Source organism: Crinia signifera, chromosome 1 (assembly GCF_055691185.1).
Source record: "Crinia signifera chromosome 1, ASM5569118v1, whole genome shotgun sequence".
In the NCBI taxonomy this organism is placed as follows: Eukaryota; Metazoa; Chordata; class Amphibia; order Anura; family Myobatrachidae; genus Crinia; species Crinia signifera.
In genome coordinates, this window is record NC_139217.1 from 163,638,761 (window position 1) to 163,656,191 (window position 17,431).

Here is a 17,431-nt window from a genome sequence, read left to right on the forward strand (position 1 = left end):
CATGCCATTATGATGGCATGCGATGCGACCGACGCGACCGACCCGATTTTACATTGTAAACATTGTATGTAATGTTAAATTCCTATGTAAAATCAGGTCCATTGTATGCCATTCTAATGGCATACAATGCGACCAATGCGATGGACCCGATTTTACATAGGAACCAATGTTAAATGGCCCCCCATACCCAATTTTTGATTGTATACCCATCCTGATGGGTAATTTGTATGTCAAATGCCCCCCCCCCCATTGTTAACTCCACCCCACGATGAACGTGAACCTGAAGCGTGGCGAGCGTTGTATATATATATATGAGTGCCCTCTGTGTTATGAGTGCCCTCTGTATAGCGAGCACATAGATTATGAAGTACATGGACTGAAGATCTCACCTGATGAATTATTAATAGGTGGGACGGTCAGGAGATCCAGGATTGGCCCATTGACTAAAAACACCTGATCTATACCAACTGAATGGGTATAAAATTCCCATAGGACATATAACGCAACATCTCTGCCTGTTTGAAAAAGCCACCCTGTGCGCGGCGAAACGCCTTATTTGAGGACACTGCGATACACAATACCTGCCTTCCGACCAAGCCCTTTGCCCCAGAACCACCTTTTGGAGGCTAAACATCAGCTGCGATCAGTGGCGGCTTCTGCCTTTAGACTTAAGTGGGGCTGCAATTGCCTGGGTACTGCTTGTTGCAAATGGAACACAACATACAGATAATCTACTTTGAATCACCTTAAACTATGGAATAAATTAACCTTGATTGGGATTGCTCTGTACCAGTGTTTTTGTGCATATACTGTAAACAAATCATGTACCCATATGCACACAAACACAGGTACAGAGCAAAATACACACCATGAATAACTTTAATATTAAAGTACAGAAAATTATACTACTATAAAAGATGTACACACAAATAATAGTTTAAATAAATATTATTCACAGAGGCTCAAATATTTTAAAAATAAAAATAAACTTCCAATTACCTCTCTGTATGATAGGAAGTAGCAGCTTCCAATAGGAAGCTACTGCATGCTGAACTCCTCCCCACATTGTGACTCTGGGAGAGAACTGGGAGAGACACAGACAGCCAGCAGAGAGCTTCAGAGGTAGATCCCACAACCCCCCCCCCCCCCCCACGGGTAGAATGCGCACACCCCTCCTGCGCGACCGCACCCGCAATCGCCAACACACACCGGAGATCTGATGCTGGCTGTCTGTTTTACACTTGAAACCTCACTGGAGGGGCTGCGGTCCCAATAGCAGGAGCCGCCACACTGGCTGCGATACTACTACTCCGCAGAGCCCTCTGACACGCTAACAGCGAGGATCCTTCAAGCGGCTATTGACGCACAGACAGCAGGACACAAAGAGCCCCCCGCTCTAATTGAATTATTACGGAGCAGCACTGTCGCAGTAAGCAGCAACCCACCAGCCATGCGAGCACCCTAGTGCGGGGAGCTGCAGACGGCCTGCTACAAACGGCATACATCAGGATTAAGGCACTTGCTGTAACGCTCCTATATTGCAATTTGGTGTGTGCGAACACATGCTACTGATTCTGACATGGATACAGGATATTTATATTCACCTCAACGATATAAAAGCACTGATCTACTAAAACGCACCCATGTACTTTTGGACTCATATCCAAATATTACAAGGTAAATAGTCAAATGGAAAAAGGGAAAGCACTCTCTTTTGTTAGGGGCACACTTTGATTAAAACTTAATATTTATTATTGTTGTTTGTAAAATAAAAATAGACACGGGATTACAGTCCCACTACACATACACAACACATACAACACGTAAATTAGAATATATACAGTTTTAATTTTTACTCGGTATAAATATAGTAGTAGAAATCACTGTAAAAATTACTTGTTTAGTTTCACGGCGGCAGCGGCCGTGCATCTGAGTCCCCTTGCGGGGCTCGGTGGCTCGCTGCGCTCGCCACGCTATCTAAAATCATCTCTATGCCAACGTGGATAGTAGGGGTATGAACTACAGTATCTACGTTGGCATAGAGTTAATTTAGTTTATTTTAGATAGTTTGGTAAGCGCCGTACCCGTAAGTTCACGGCGGCCATGCTGCCGCCTTGAAACTAAACAAGTACATAAAAAAAGTAAAAAAAATTGTAATGGTAAATTAAAAATTTTGTACTGTTATGACAGACAAATTCAATTGGCAGTTTAGGTAGATCCAATTGTCTTGTACATTACAGTAGGTCTGGAGGACCGCGAAAATATCTGAATATTAATAAACTCACAAATTTACTATAGGTAGTTGTTTAAACCAATTTTATTTTTGTGAAAGTTATAGGGGGCCATCTAGTGGCCTCACAGATGATCTACACAGTTTTAAACATGTCTGGCATTGATATCATCAGCACTGCAAATAAAGAAATGCACTGTAATTTTATTGTGTTATACCAGCTGAGTGTATTGTTTTCAGCGCTCAGTGAATTTCTTTATTTGCAGCGCTGATTATATCCATGCCATGGAAGAAATGCACTGTGATTTTATTGTGTTATACCAGCTGAGTGTATTGTTTTCAGCGCTCAGTGAATTTCTTTATTTGCAGCGCTGATTATATCCATGCCATGTTTAAAACTGTATAGATCAGTGGTAGCCAACACCAGTCCTCTAGAGCTACCAACACTTAACGTTCTCCATGTCTCCTCACAGAATCACAAGTTAAATAATTAGCTCCAGCTGTGGATCTTTTAAAATGTATCAGTCAGTAATGAGTGCACCTGTGAGGTGAGCTGGAAAATGTGAACTGTTGGTATCTCTCGAGGACTGGAGTTGGCTACCCCTGGTGTAGATCATCTGTGACAAGGGCATCTGCGCAACCAAAACATTAGTGTGTTACTTGGTATGCACTCTTTGGAATTATAGCACATCAGTCTAAAGTGCCATCTCTTATATATTTGGCTACATCTGTCACTCAAAGTGTGTGAGTGTGTCTGTAACGCTGGGTAGAGCCTCTGACTCACATGACTGACTCCCATGACAGAGAACCAGCCCAGTGAGCCCACAGTGCCAGACACCCTCTGCCTCCCCATGTTGCCCAGGAATCTACTCCACAGCCACCAGGTGAGTGCCCCCCGCCCCCCCGCCGCCCCACCCCCCCTCCCGCGATTCGCGGCACCCCCTGTGCCCCCCCTCCCGCGAGTCACACCACCCGCTCCCACGGTTTGCGGGACCACCCCCCCGGGACCCCCCCTCCCGCAGTTCGCGGGACCCCCCTCCCGCGGTTCGCGGCAAAACCCCCCGCCCCCCTCCCGCAATCTGCGCCCCCCCGCTATTCACGGCACCCCCAGCGACCCCCCCTCCATCAATTTGCGGCACCACCCTGTGACCCCCCCCCTCCCACAATTCACGGCAACCCCAGCGACCCCCCTCCAGTGATTCGCGACCCCCGCGATTCGTGACACCCCCCGCGACCCCCCCTCCCGCGATACGCGCCGACCCCGACCCCACCTCCCGCGATTCGCGGCACCCACCCCCACACCCCCCGCGACCCTCCCTCCCGCAATTCGCGGTACCCCCCCGCCACGACCCCCCCTCCCGCAATTCGCGGACGCCCCCCAACTCCCCCCCGCGATTCACGGCAACCCCAGGATTAAATGGCACATGCAAAACACTGACATGGCTACGGTCGACAATGAAAAAGGTTGACATGAGTTTTTGAAGATTATTTTTCAATTTTTTGAATGTTTTCATATTCATTCTCACGTGTCGACATGGGCACCAATGAAGTGCACCACTTATGTCAACATTTACATGTGTTGACCTTTCTGTGTTTATTCCCCCCCCCCCACACCCACAAATTTTACTGTACCATCCACACTATCAATGTACATCTTACTCTGTAACCGCTTTCTAATTAAACAAAACAATACACACCCCCTTCCAAATCATATGCTCTCTATTTAACACATTTCACCTATAACTCAAGTTGCAATACAGGCCATCTTTCATACAATTCTAACCATATTTCTCATATACAAATGTTCACAAATTAAGGATGTGCGCAGCCCCTTACGACGGTGTGAAAAGCGCCCGTAGGGCGCGATGAATTACCCAGTTTCCAAATAATTTAATGCCATATCTGTCACACAATCATCCACAGATTTACCTCGACAGTATCTACATTACGTTTTTTTGCAATACAGTCTTTCTGCAGACCCGCAACTTCTATTTTGTTATACTAGCTGCTTATTGTTTTATTTGCAGCGTTCACTGCATTCACCATTACAGCTGACTACATTACCTCAGGGTTGCCGACCCTCCCGGAATTTGCGGGAGTCTCCCAAAAATCGGGTCCCCCCGTCCCGGCCCCCGGAAGGGTGGGCAACCCTCCCAGAATCAGGGGGACCCCCACTGAGCCCCCCCGATCGCGGCATTTAAATGCCGCAATCTGCAGGGTCTCAGAGGAGGGGGCGGAGCTAAAATGGCACAATGGTTTCGCTGCCAACTGCAGCTTTATCAAAGTTGGCAGCGAAATGCATCAGCTGGACTGCTTGTTCTTCACCTCCAGGATCCCAAGTGTGGACTCCCCTACTCTGTTTGGACCCACTTGTTCCAGGTGTATTATCACCCATGATTTCACTTTGCTCCCCTTCTAGGATTTCGTTCCCACATTGTGCATGGTGGATACTGCTCCTCTCAAACACCCAGCAGCTTGCCATTAAATGGAGGACATTGTTTAAGTGAGCAGATACCATCACCCCACTTGTTTCTGGAAAATTTTGGCGGACACCGCTTCTTGGATCCCTCTGGGGTACCATACTCCCCCCCCCCCACCCCTAAGATCAAATAGAAGAGGGGTTCCAATATAAGCGGAAGCCGATCCTCCTCTAACGGTTGATCAAGAGCCGTACTCCACTGTGAGGACTACATCACTATTTGAGTGGAAACAATTGGACATCAATGGCGACATTCTATGGTATGAGAGTTAATTTTTTTTGCGAATTTTACTCCAACAAACGTCTAATTCGCATTTTTCCATGAAATCGCATATTTAATCTGATGTGAAAAGGTCCATAAATCGCATATTTTGTGCGATAAGTCATGCGTACTGAAAGTTCGGTAAAAATTCGCACTTTTATCGCATCCAGATGTTTTCCAATAGAAAAGTATACAAATCGCTTATTTAATGGAATGGGATTTCGCAAATCGCACTTTTGAAGTGTCTAATAATCGCCATTTTTTCAGATCAGCTTCTGTTGGGCGATTTGGCCCAGAACTCAATTTGGTCAAGTGCACACATGGTTAATGTCATCACAGGTGTCCTTAATTTCACTCACAAACACTCCTACATATACCCCCACATCATTAAGGACACCTGTGAGGGTTTGAGACATGGAGATTGTGCAGAGTGGATTTGAGTTGCTCATTTTGGATTTGGCCCATTTGGAGGAGCTGGGCAGGAGGGAGGAAGCTGCGCACCAGAACCAGGTACCACCCCAAATAGTGCGTACCCCACGTATGTATCGTGCTAGGCTGTACCTGGACTCCCTCTCGGATCAACAGGTTGTGGGGATGTTTAGGCTAAACCGCAATAACTTGTTGAACTTATATGAGCAGGTGAGAGATGATATGGACCCTTTTGGGGGGGCAACTATGCAGTGTCTGGGCTGCAGAAATTAATGTGTACCCTCTACTATTTGGCCACTGGCTCCACTCAGTCCGTGACCTCATGGTCCTTGGGGGTATCACAAGCCACTTTCTCAAAGCATTTTACTCAAGTGTTGCTTGCTTTTAAGAAGTTGTGGCGGACATACATCAGATTCCCCAGTTCAGAGTCAGAGTGGCAGGACCACAAGGTTGCTTTCTATAGACTCTCAGCATTCCCTCACGTGCTGGGAGCTATAGACTGCACACACATTGGGATTAGGGCACCGCACGTGCGGGGCCACGTCTATGTCAATAGGCGTGGGCGGCACTCCCTGAACGTGCAGGTTGTATGTGATCCAATTAACCCTAAGGTTAGGAAAGCTGCACTAATTCGTTACTGTCTCTTTAAGACACACACCATTAGTTGAATTAACATGCAATGACAAGCTGGAGACTGTTTTAGAAAAATATCAAAAAAGAACATTTATTTACATACATATATATATCTTGAGTGGTAGGCGGCTGCCTATAAAACACAACATGGCACCCAGCCATCCACTTATTGAGTTAAGCGAGCAGGTGGCTGATGATGCATGTCATTCGGAAGTTTATCCACTAAAACCATGATATCTATGTGCATCTTTCACTACATAGGCCTTAAAATGCATTAGGTGTCATAGTGTCAGCATTGCATGTTGTCAGCCAGCCTTAAAACACAGCGAGAGCGAGTTAATTTAGTATCTTTTTATTTTTTATCATACTAAGTAAATAATAGGTATTTAAATCAAACAATGGCATTGACCATACCTCACAACATTTGCCAGAACTCGGGAGAACGGTCGGTCCGAAAAAGGGACGGAACTACCAGGTGGGCGGACGTGACCTCAGGTAGAGGGCGTGGCCTAGCACAACCCCCATTTTCATTATTTTTAGGGGCGTGCCCAGCACTTTGTTAGCATATGGGCAGCCCCTCCCTGCACTGAAGAGATGCCATGCACATGCTAACTGCATCTCTTCAGCGATCAGTGGCTGCTCTTCAGTGCAGAGCAATGGTGATCTCGGGCTCCCCCCCCACTGCATCCCCACCCACGGGACATTGGCAGCCGTAAGAGGGACAGCAGAACAGTCTCCAAATAGCAGGACTGTCCCAATGTAATCGGGACAGTTGGGAGGTATGCATCGACAGTGGCATTTCTAATAAGGCGTACACAGAGTTCGATTTTGTCTATTTTTCTTTTAGATTTTGCTCATATAAGCAAAATCGAATTGAAATGATGCATTCGATTCGATCCCAATGCACAGCCCCACGGCACCATAGTCCAATAGAATAATAGACTGTGCAGGCAAGACAATATAGTACAGATCTGTACTATATAGTCTAAATCAAATGTGTACACCCACAATTCACTTTCCCTTCCTGTCCACTCTGTCACCAGCCAAGATAAACTCTGCCCCCAAAGACACGAGGAGTGGAAGCTAATACTGCCTAGCAATACTGCTGCCTTTATTTATTTTTGGTACTTGTGTAGTTTCATGGCGCCACTTACGTAGTCAGCGTAGTGTCTCTGTCAGCATCAGCGTTGTTTTCCCGCACCCAGTGTCCCTTTCAGCATCAGCGCCGTGTTCCCGCAGCCAGTGGATGATCATAGTCAGTGTAGTTAGCATAGTCAGCGTCCCTGTTAGCATAGTCAGCACATTCACGGCTAACCGGAGCTTACGTAGTTAGCGTAGTCAGTCAGCGTTGTGTCACCTCACCGCTTATTACATTGTGTGTGGAGCTTACACAGTTAGCGTAGTCAGTCAGCGTTACGCAGTTAGCATAGTCCCTTGATGGCTAACCTTGACACTCCAGCTGTTGTTGACCTACACATTAAGGTGGACTGAAAAAGTTGAAATTGAGATATTCAAAATCAGCTAGTGTGGAAAAGTTGTGACTTGACCTGAATAAGAAATGTGCAAAAGCGTTTTGCTCTAAGTTATTATCTTCTGTTCCAGCAAGACACCTAAAGTTTCACTTTTTAGATGAAAATAACGAAACGTATGAAGAAGCTCTGATCTAGTTAAAATTATGTCAGAAGCTCTGATCTAGTTAAAATAATGTCAGGACATCTTAGAGTGGTTCATTAATATACTTTAGCATAGTAAAAAGAGTACAAGCTTGTCCTAGTGCAAAGTTACTGACTTCGGCGTGAGAAAAAATCCCTGATAACAACCGATTTTGTTGTCACAATTGTGAATATTGTGTGTTTTCACACCTGAAAGTGCTTTTTTTTTGCCCCCCCCCACACACAATATTCACAATTGTGACCACGAAATCGGTTGTTATCAGGGATTTTTTTCGAAGTCAGTAACTTTGCACTAGGACAAGCTTGTACTCTTTTTACTAAATGCTCTGTAATTGAAGTGACCAAGAAATGTTTGTTGTTGCATGTTTTCACCCGAAAGTGTTTTTTTTTTTTTTGGAGAGGATGCTCTGTAATTGAAGTGACCAAGAGAAAAAACTTGGAGCAAAAAATAAATCAGGGTAAATCCCTTTTGTTTGCCCTTAATAGAATAGTGCACCTCTGTGTCTTCTAATGTCCAACTCTTTACTGAATGCTACAGTAAGTTCAGCAAACAATACAATAATGCTGTGTACACACAGGTACAATCAGCATGAGATTTTGACTACAGCATATAGTCAAAATCGCATCGGGATTGCATGCAGATCGCACAGGTTTTTTACCTTGTGATCCTGATGCATGCTCCCGTAGCAATACAAATTGATACCCAGATAGACAGGGCTGCAATGACTATATAGTTCAGATCTGCACTATATCGTCCAAATAGCATGCATGTTGGATGGCTTGCTGTGCGATTTGATCCCGATGTGATCTGATCGAATCAGGATCGAATAGCAAGCCTAATCGGCCATGCGAGCACACCCTAAGCTCTGTTATTTAGGTGCAGTATTTTAAACACTTCTGTTTATTGTCTTTAATTGTGGCAGTTTTTTTTTAAACATGAATTGGTCTGAAAAACAGTTTTGCATCCCCTATGCTGGGAACATGTGCCAGAAAAGCAAGGTGGGCAATTTAGCACTGGGGGAAAGATACTCATTGGAATGCAAGAGTATTACAGGTCTAATGAGAAGCTGGAGCTGCCAATGAGAAACAATAAGAGAACACTATTCAACCAGGGATGGTTTGTTGACAGTTCATCATGTCGACATATCCATGAAGATATACTGAATGTGAACATGGTCACTGTCGTCAAGTCATACCACACCCATATGCTATGCAAAAATTTGACACAGCAACTGTCAAGTCCGACTTCTAAAATCAGATATATTTTGTGTATTGAAAATAATAACAAAGTTTACAGGATATGCTATTGAGAGTTATTCATTCTATCAGTGGTGTCCAGCAGTACGTACAGTATATGCCAATCACTGTTGTAATTACTAGGCAGGATTGATCAGCAATACTTTATTTCCTTTTTATGTGCTTACTGACCCAATTTAACAGTCTAGTAATAGTGGACATCAATCACAAGTGGTTTGTATAAAACTGAACTGAAAACACAACATAAAAAAATAAGACAATACTGTATGTGCAACATCTTTGAAACCTGTTATTTTTTAATTAATGTTCTTGATTTTATTTTTCAAAACATTACATTTATTTCTTACAGTATAATGCACTTTAATGTATTTAACTGTTAAAACTGTATATTGGCTAATCTTTTGTATAATGATATGCTCTAATGCAGCCCAATCGTGTTCCCAGCATAGGGGATGCAAAACTGTTTTTCAGACCAATTCTTGTTTAAAATAAACTGCCACAATTAAAGACAATAAACAGAAGTTTTCAATACTTTACCTAAATAACAGAATGTAATGCATTGTTTACTGAACTTACTGTAGCTCAGTAAAGAGTTGGTCATTAGAAGGCACAGAGGTGCACTATTTTATTAAGGGCAAACAAAAGGGATTTACCCTGATTTATTTTTTGCTCCAAGTTTTTTCTCTTGGTCACTTCAATTACAGAGCATCCTCTCCCAAAAAAAAAACACTTTTGGGTGAAAACATGCAATATTCAGAATTGTGACCATGAAAACGGGTCAGTTATCATGGATTTTTTTCTCCCGCCAAAGTCAGTAACTTTGCACTAGGACAAGCTTGTACTCATTTTACCAAGCTAAAGTATATTAATGAACCACTCTAAGATGTCCTGACATATTTTTAACTAGGCCGGAGCTTCTTCATACGTTTTGTTATTTTCATCTATAAAGCGAAACTTTAGGTGTTTTGCCAGAACAAGAAGATATTAACTTAAAGCAAAACGCTTTTGCACGTGTCTTATTCAGGTCAAGTCACAACTTTTTCACACTAGCCGATTTTGAATATCTCAATTTCAACTTTTTCACTCCGCCCTACTACACATCCCAACATGCTCTGCATCAGATTTAGCATGAACAAATAGCAAAACTGACGCAGAGCATGCTGGGATGTGTAGTTCAACAACAGCTGGAGTGTCAAGGTTTGCCATCACTGGCATAGTCAGTCAGCTTTACTACTTACTTTATTACATTGTGAGGGTTATGGCTGCCGAACCATTCACCATTTTTAACCTGCCACAGACCGAGGAGTCAGTGATTCTGTTTCAGCAGCACCACTTACTGGCAGAGACACAGAGCTGTGTCAATGGCCATCCTATGGTGCTGCCACATAAGAGGCTGCAGGAAGGTTAGTCTCCGCGGGGCAAATTGGTTTCATGAATGTCACCTATCCTTTCTGACCCTTCTGTGCTTCATTTTTTCGTGGGTCAAGGAGTTGACGAGTGTAAGGTTTTGTGAGCGCCACCTCAAAATCTCCAACAAAACTGCGATATTATACAACAGGGATGGCCAAACCAGTTCTCGAGATCTACCAACGGGCCACGTTTTCCAAATCACCTAGAACTGTTGAGGACAGGTCTTGCCATCCCTGTTGTACAACAACCTGATGTGAGAGGTGTGTACTATTGATCTCATGGCACTTCAACTGGGAAAATTGTAAAGGTGTACGAAAGTCTTTTTGTTCAACGCAAAAGCCACGTTGGACGTGTCCTATCACAGCAGTGGCTCTTTGGTGGGATATCACAAGACACTGGTGACTGTTTTATCACACCAGTGGCCAGCCGTGACGCCCGGACCCTAATGTCTGCCATCGAAGCACACATTGAGCCAGGTACCACCATCTACTCAGACTGTTGGCGTGCGTATAATGCGCAAGAACTTGAGCAAGCGGGGTACCACCACATGCGCGTCAACCACCATTTTAACTTCGTGGACCCAGACACTTGGGTTCATACCCAGAATATCGAGTGGCTCTGGGGCTCCTGCAAGTGGAGGAATAAGAGGCAGAGGGCCACTACACACCAGTACCTGGACTCATACTTGCAGGAATCCATGTGGCGCAAAACCCTAGGGACGGAGGATGCTTTCCTGCACATATTACATGCATTGACTCTTATCCCAACTGCCGACAAAGCAGCCGACGCCGAGGATGACGCAGCTGCATCAACATCAGCTGCATCTGGAGGGGCTGCTGTGCCAGAGGAAGAAGTGTTTATGACCTTTCTGGGACTTGTTGTTCTATGCTACTATTTAACATTGCTCCTTGTTTTTCTTCTATATTCTTATGTCAGTAAAATTCATTTGACAGTTAACACGTGTCATCATTATTGTTTCAGAAGGATGACATAGGTATGAATGTGATCCTGAAACACCCCCACTATGAACTGGGCAAAGTCTCACCTTATGCAAATAGGAAATAATTCGGCGACATATGATAGGTCACAGTTGCAGCAAGTAGATAAGTTTAAATATTTAGGAATTTGTGTTGCCAGTTCATCACTGGACTTCATCCAGGATAATGTGATCCCGCTTATAGAAGAATTGAGGGTCAAGTGCCGGTGTTGGTCCAAGTTGCCCATTGCTCAAATTGGGCGGGTCAACCTGGTTAAAATGGTTATCTTGCCCAAATTTATATACATAATTCAACAGCCACCAGTATATATAAAAGAGGACTATTTTAGAAAAACAGCATAATTTCCTCCTTTATATGGCGTGATAAGAGGCCTAGAGTTAGGTTGGAGGTTCTCTGCAGAGATAGAGATAGGGGGGGGGTCTTGCCCTGTAATAAGACATATTACATGGCAGCGCAACTGGGCCACCTACACTCGTGGGTTCGGCAAGAGGAAGCCACAGTGGAACTGGCGACACTTATCGGGATGGTAGACCCAGACTTAACACCTTTTCAAAGGTTAATGGTGAAGGGTTTCCACCGTAATCTTCCACCAATCATTGTGCTGGCGGTCAAAGTATGGAGATAAGCGAATAAATTAACCAACTTTGAGGGCATAGACCCAGATAGAGAACAACAGCGTAGGACAGGATGGCGTACCTTTGGGATAGCAACAATGGGTCAATTGTATCAGGGTGGGATACTGAAATCCTTCTCCCAATTACAAGCAGAGTATAATCTACCAAAGGAAATGTTTTTTAGATACCTCCAAATGCGAAGTTCTCTAACTCAATATAGCAACGGCGAATTGCTGTGCATTGAAGAGTCCCCATGGAAAAAGCTCCTTAAACAACCAGGTAAGGGCAAACTAATGTCCAGAATGTATGAATTTCTCCACTCATTCTTACAAATAGAGGAATTAGGGCCTGTAAGGTCTAAATGGATGGAGGATATTCCTCAGCTGGATGAGATGAGTTGGGGAGTGGCCTTATCCGTTCCTAAATATGCTACCAATTCAATGCGGGTACAGCAGATACAGTTTAACATCCTACATAGGACATACATAACCCCAGTAAAATTAAGCAGATTTAATGGCGCAGGATCTGATAAATGCCCTAAGTGTGGAAAAGGGGAGGCTACATTTTGGCACCTCTTATGGAGATGTCAAAAAGTAGATAGGTTCTGGGTATAGATAATAAAAATTATGGCACAAATTAGAATTCCTAGGAGCCTTCTAAACAAAATTAATGTAATATTGGGGGAATGGAAGGAGGGCAACCTACCGCAAGATATGAAGCAAATGGCAAGGAATCTATCTGCCCTGGCAAAAGTGATTATTGCCAGACATTGGATGGCAGCTAAAGGTCCAGAGGTTGCTGAATGGACAAATTTAGTAAACTCAACTTACAATCATGAAAAGTTTGTATATGCCTCTCGAGGAAAACTACAGAAATTCCAGAGTATTTGGGGACCCTTGTATCGCTCAATATATAATAAATGAGGTGAAAAGTAATAGATCCAAATAAGTAGGGGGGTAAATAAATAAGTGGTAAATTAAGTAGTGGCAACCACATCTTCATAAGGTGCACTAAAATTTAATTTACAGGGTGAATTTGGAAAAATATGTAACCACTGTTCACTAAAATAGTAAATAATTAACAATGATTAAAACATACTGTATATAGAGGTAGGTAAAAAATTTGTAAAGGGCACAATTTAAATATAAATCACAATATATAAAAATATTAATAATAACAAACTAAAGTATGTTATACAATGTTGTACTAATATTCACTAATTAAGACTACACGATACATTAACACTATTGCGATACGGTCATTAAATAGTTAAGCACAAAAATCCTTAAATAAAAAAAAAATATTTAAAAAACAATGGCCGTTTACCAAATAGATCTAAAATCGGGCCCCAGTAGGCATGTGCAGATGGAGATGGGACTGAAAGCTATAGGCAGAACAAACCTTTCAGGGCTTAGTATAGGGAAGATAATATCAAAGGAGGGATACTACAGGTATAGGGTATAGGACTCGGTTATGGAAGTGAGTGAGGTTGGGTATGGTAGGGGTATGTTGTTTATGTCATGTGCAAAGTCATGTGAATAAAATTATATGACTCTCTGTTTTTACATTCGCTGTATAACGATTTATATGCTGATTTATTATTTATTTATTTGCAGTTTCTTATATAGCGCAGCAGATTCCGTTGCGCTTTACAATAGCTGATGCTGTATATGTATGTTATGTATGTTATTAAATATAAATAAAGACTCAATTAAAAAAAAGAAACACCCCCATTATCCAAGCCAGCCCAAAGCGTGGCGAGTGCAGCGACCCCCCATGAGGGGACATGGTATGCGTCCTCCTAAACCTGTTCATACCCCCATTATCCACGTCGGCGTGGAGTTGATTATACAAAGTGTGGTGACCGCACGCGGATTACTTGACGTGTATTCCATGTCTGCTCGCCACACTTCGGTGTTGTTTTACGTGTGCGCACGCCACACTTCGGGCTCAGTGGCTTGCCACACTTTATAAAATCAACTCCATGATGACGTGCATAGTGGGGGTATGAACAGATCGGGAGGACGCGTACCGCATCTGCTCGCCAACTTCTGGCTGGCGTGGATAGTGGGGTTTGAAATGGAGGCATTTGCCAGTATGTAACATGAAGCACTGGCAAATGCGTCCTTTACTGTGCATGAGACACATTTGCGCACAAACCCCCCCCCCCCCCCCCCCAGTTTGTGCACGAGATGCACGTGTGACGAACCCCTAACCGTCTCCCTGAAGAGGACACGGGAAGGGTTGTCATACCCTGCCGCATGAATTACTGAGATGCACCTGTGTATGAGACTCTCAGATGGAGCGCCTTTCTGCCCGCATGATCGCCGGTGTCCACCAGCGCAGGGGATCTGGCAGTTACCGGCGCTGTGTGAGAGGTGCTCACTAGGCTTACCAGGGACATAGCTGCAGCTCGCGGGGACACTACGCTGACTACGCAGGGATGCCGCTGGAACACTACGCTAGGCTGCTTTTGGGCTTGGCTGACAGCGTAGCGTTAGGTGGCGTACCTTATTTTTTTTTCTTTCAATAAAGTCTCTCTCCCCACCATGCCCCCAGATCACACCCCCCCCAAAACATTGTGAGGTGTGCGCCGCTGTCCCCAATTATGGTTTTTGGGAGGTATGGTGTGAGCGTCGGTGTGTCAGCATATCTGCTCGGCCAATGACAGTCACTTCTCTCTCCTGATCACTGTATTCCTTCCGTGATCCCGTACTGCCACTCTTTACTGGAATGAGCTCCATCTTTCTCTTTATCTCCTGACCTTGCCAAACTTCAAGTGCCACATGACCAGGACTCAAGGCCGCTCTCCCAACCCACTGCCTCATAACTTGGCTATCCCTGCCTTTCTGCTTTCCATTAGACTACCATGCACTTGCTCGCACCTCATGTCATCTGTCTGTTTTCCCCATCCACTTAGATTGTAAACTCCTTTGAGCGCGGCCTTCTTCCCTCCTAGTCAGTCCATACCAGCATCTCCTCTCACTCATAACCATTCATCTGCTTCAATGGCTGCCCACCCCAACTATTATAACAATTATAGCTTAAAGACCTCATAAACAAGTTTTTATATACAGTCATATATTGTAGATTTATATTTAAAATGTATTTGCCTGACTTGTATTCTGTTCTGTCACTTCACAATTTTCTTAAATTTCAGTTTATATGCTGTAAAAAAATAAAATTCAAACTAACAAAATCACTTTTAGGTATCCTTCAGGATCATCTGGATGAGGTAGATGCAGAGATGAAGGGGCAGAACATCACCAACACAGTTAACGTCATCAGTACACTTCTCTGTACCATGCTTGTCCTACATGTCACAATATTTTCCTTCAAACCATATGTATAGCTGTACTTCTTTGTTGCCAGAACAGAATTTAAAACCAAAAGTTTTATTTATGGTTATATTTTAACACAAAAGATCAGATCTGTCAAAGATGTAAAGGATAAGCATGCTGACAATTTAAATGTGTTTTACAATTATACATACAGTACATAAATAAAATGTGATCTTATTTTTCTCTCTCTAGATGTTGATATTGAAGCTGCCTATCCTGCTTGCAGTACTACCCAAATGGTAACAACAGCTTAAGGGGCATGCATGGCTAGGTGTTACTGGGTGAGACTGGCTGGGGTGTGCACTTTGCAGGAGTTTCCACTGTTCTCTACTCTGTGCTGCTGCAGTACCTCCTGTGTGCCCACTACTGCTCTTTGCTACTGGAGAACCACATAAAAAACCAAGCATGTAATGATGGGTTGACAGGGGCAGGGTCCATCTTGGGCCGGAAACTCCCCTGCTCTGTGTTGTAGAACCTCCAATGTGTCCTTCCCTGGCACCATGCAGTGTAGTGATATGCATCGGTGGCATGTTCTGTCCTAGGGGTGAGTGCTCCGTGATGCATAATCTCTAGTGTACCCTCCCATGGCACCAAGCACTGTAATGATGGACAGGAGGTGGCAGTGTCTTTCACCCTCTGGTAAATCTGTTTCCCCTGTACTAATCACGTGAGCAAGATCTTGTCTGCAGCCTGGTACTGTGTGATAGGACACAAGGAATTTGTAACCTTTAGGATGGCTGCTTATAAAAGAACTGTGCCATGTCTAGCTTGGGGACAGTGAGGCTGCATGGCAGAGAAGGTGCTGCTGTCATGTATTTAGGGTACGTTACCCAATATTGCCCTGTGCTCATGGTTTGCAGCGAAAGGCAGGATATTATTTACAGGTGATTTTTCTTTAGCCTTATAAAAAGGAAAACTGGCTAGCAACGGATTGCAAAATTGGCTAGCGTAAGTGGCCCTAAACAGCTTTATACATGTACCCAGCACTTTTATGGATATTCAATAAATTCTTTTTTTTTGAAGAAAGAAACCTTTGTAGGATTAATATTATTCCAAGCATTGTGAGTACAGGTCCACTTTATTGTGTTAAAGAAACCTTGATGTGTTTAGACATAGCTTGATTTTGTGAGTTTTGGTAAGCCACATCACGACTAAAATCCGGTACAGAACCTAATTAGAATTAGCAATGTTTGTATGGTACCCACTATGCAATACCTGTCTCCTATGTGTATACGATCATCCCATGGAGTACATATGGAACAGTGATGGCTAATATGGAACAGTGATGGCTAACCTAGACACTCCAACTGTTGTTGAACTATACATCCCAGCATGCCCTGCTACAGTTCTACTATTTGGCCATGCTAAAACTGATGCAGGGTTTGCTGGGATGTGTAGTTCAACAGCTGGAGTGTCAAGGTTAGCCATCACTGCTATAGAAGAAAAACCCCATGAACGAGAACCACCCACTGGAGGATTCTACCTACAGGAATGTCAATTTTCTTTTCTTTATACATTCCTGTTTTCCCTGACAAATCTTGAATTCCACCCTCATGGGTTAATGAAAAGGGAGCACGTATAAGTATTCACCACCCACTTCTTGCATCTTAGTGTTTTGGGGACCATGAAATGTACCGTGAGTGCATACTCAGGCAGCATTCCCAGTGAAGCGCCCATGTTTTTTCAACCACTTCAATCCAGTGGGGATCATGTTTCCATCACCTTGTACTGTAATTAGTTGGATGAATAATGGTTGTAACTAATCTGGTCCTATTTTCATGATTTTCTGCAAATCTATTGTGTTTGTGATTTCTGTAAAGCACCTGGAGTTCATATGGAGAAAATAACTAAAACAAATAGTTGTCATTACTGAAATACAATGGCAGATAAAATTTTTTCACAGAGTTCTTTTTCATGCTAGCATATAAATAAATGCTGATAATCGGTATATATAGGATGTATTATAACACAAAACATGACTAACTTGGAATGCTCTTGGTGGTCTGTTCACCTCTAGGCCAGTCAGACAATGATCAATCAGTAACTGCTTAGAAGGGTTGTTCAAGAAACAGTGGCAGGTATAGAAATATTTGAGTGTACTTTTT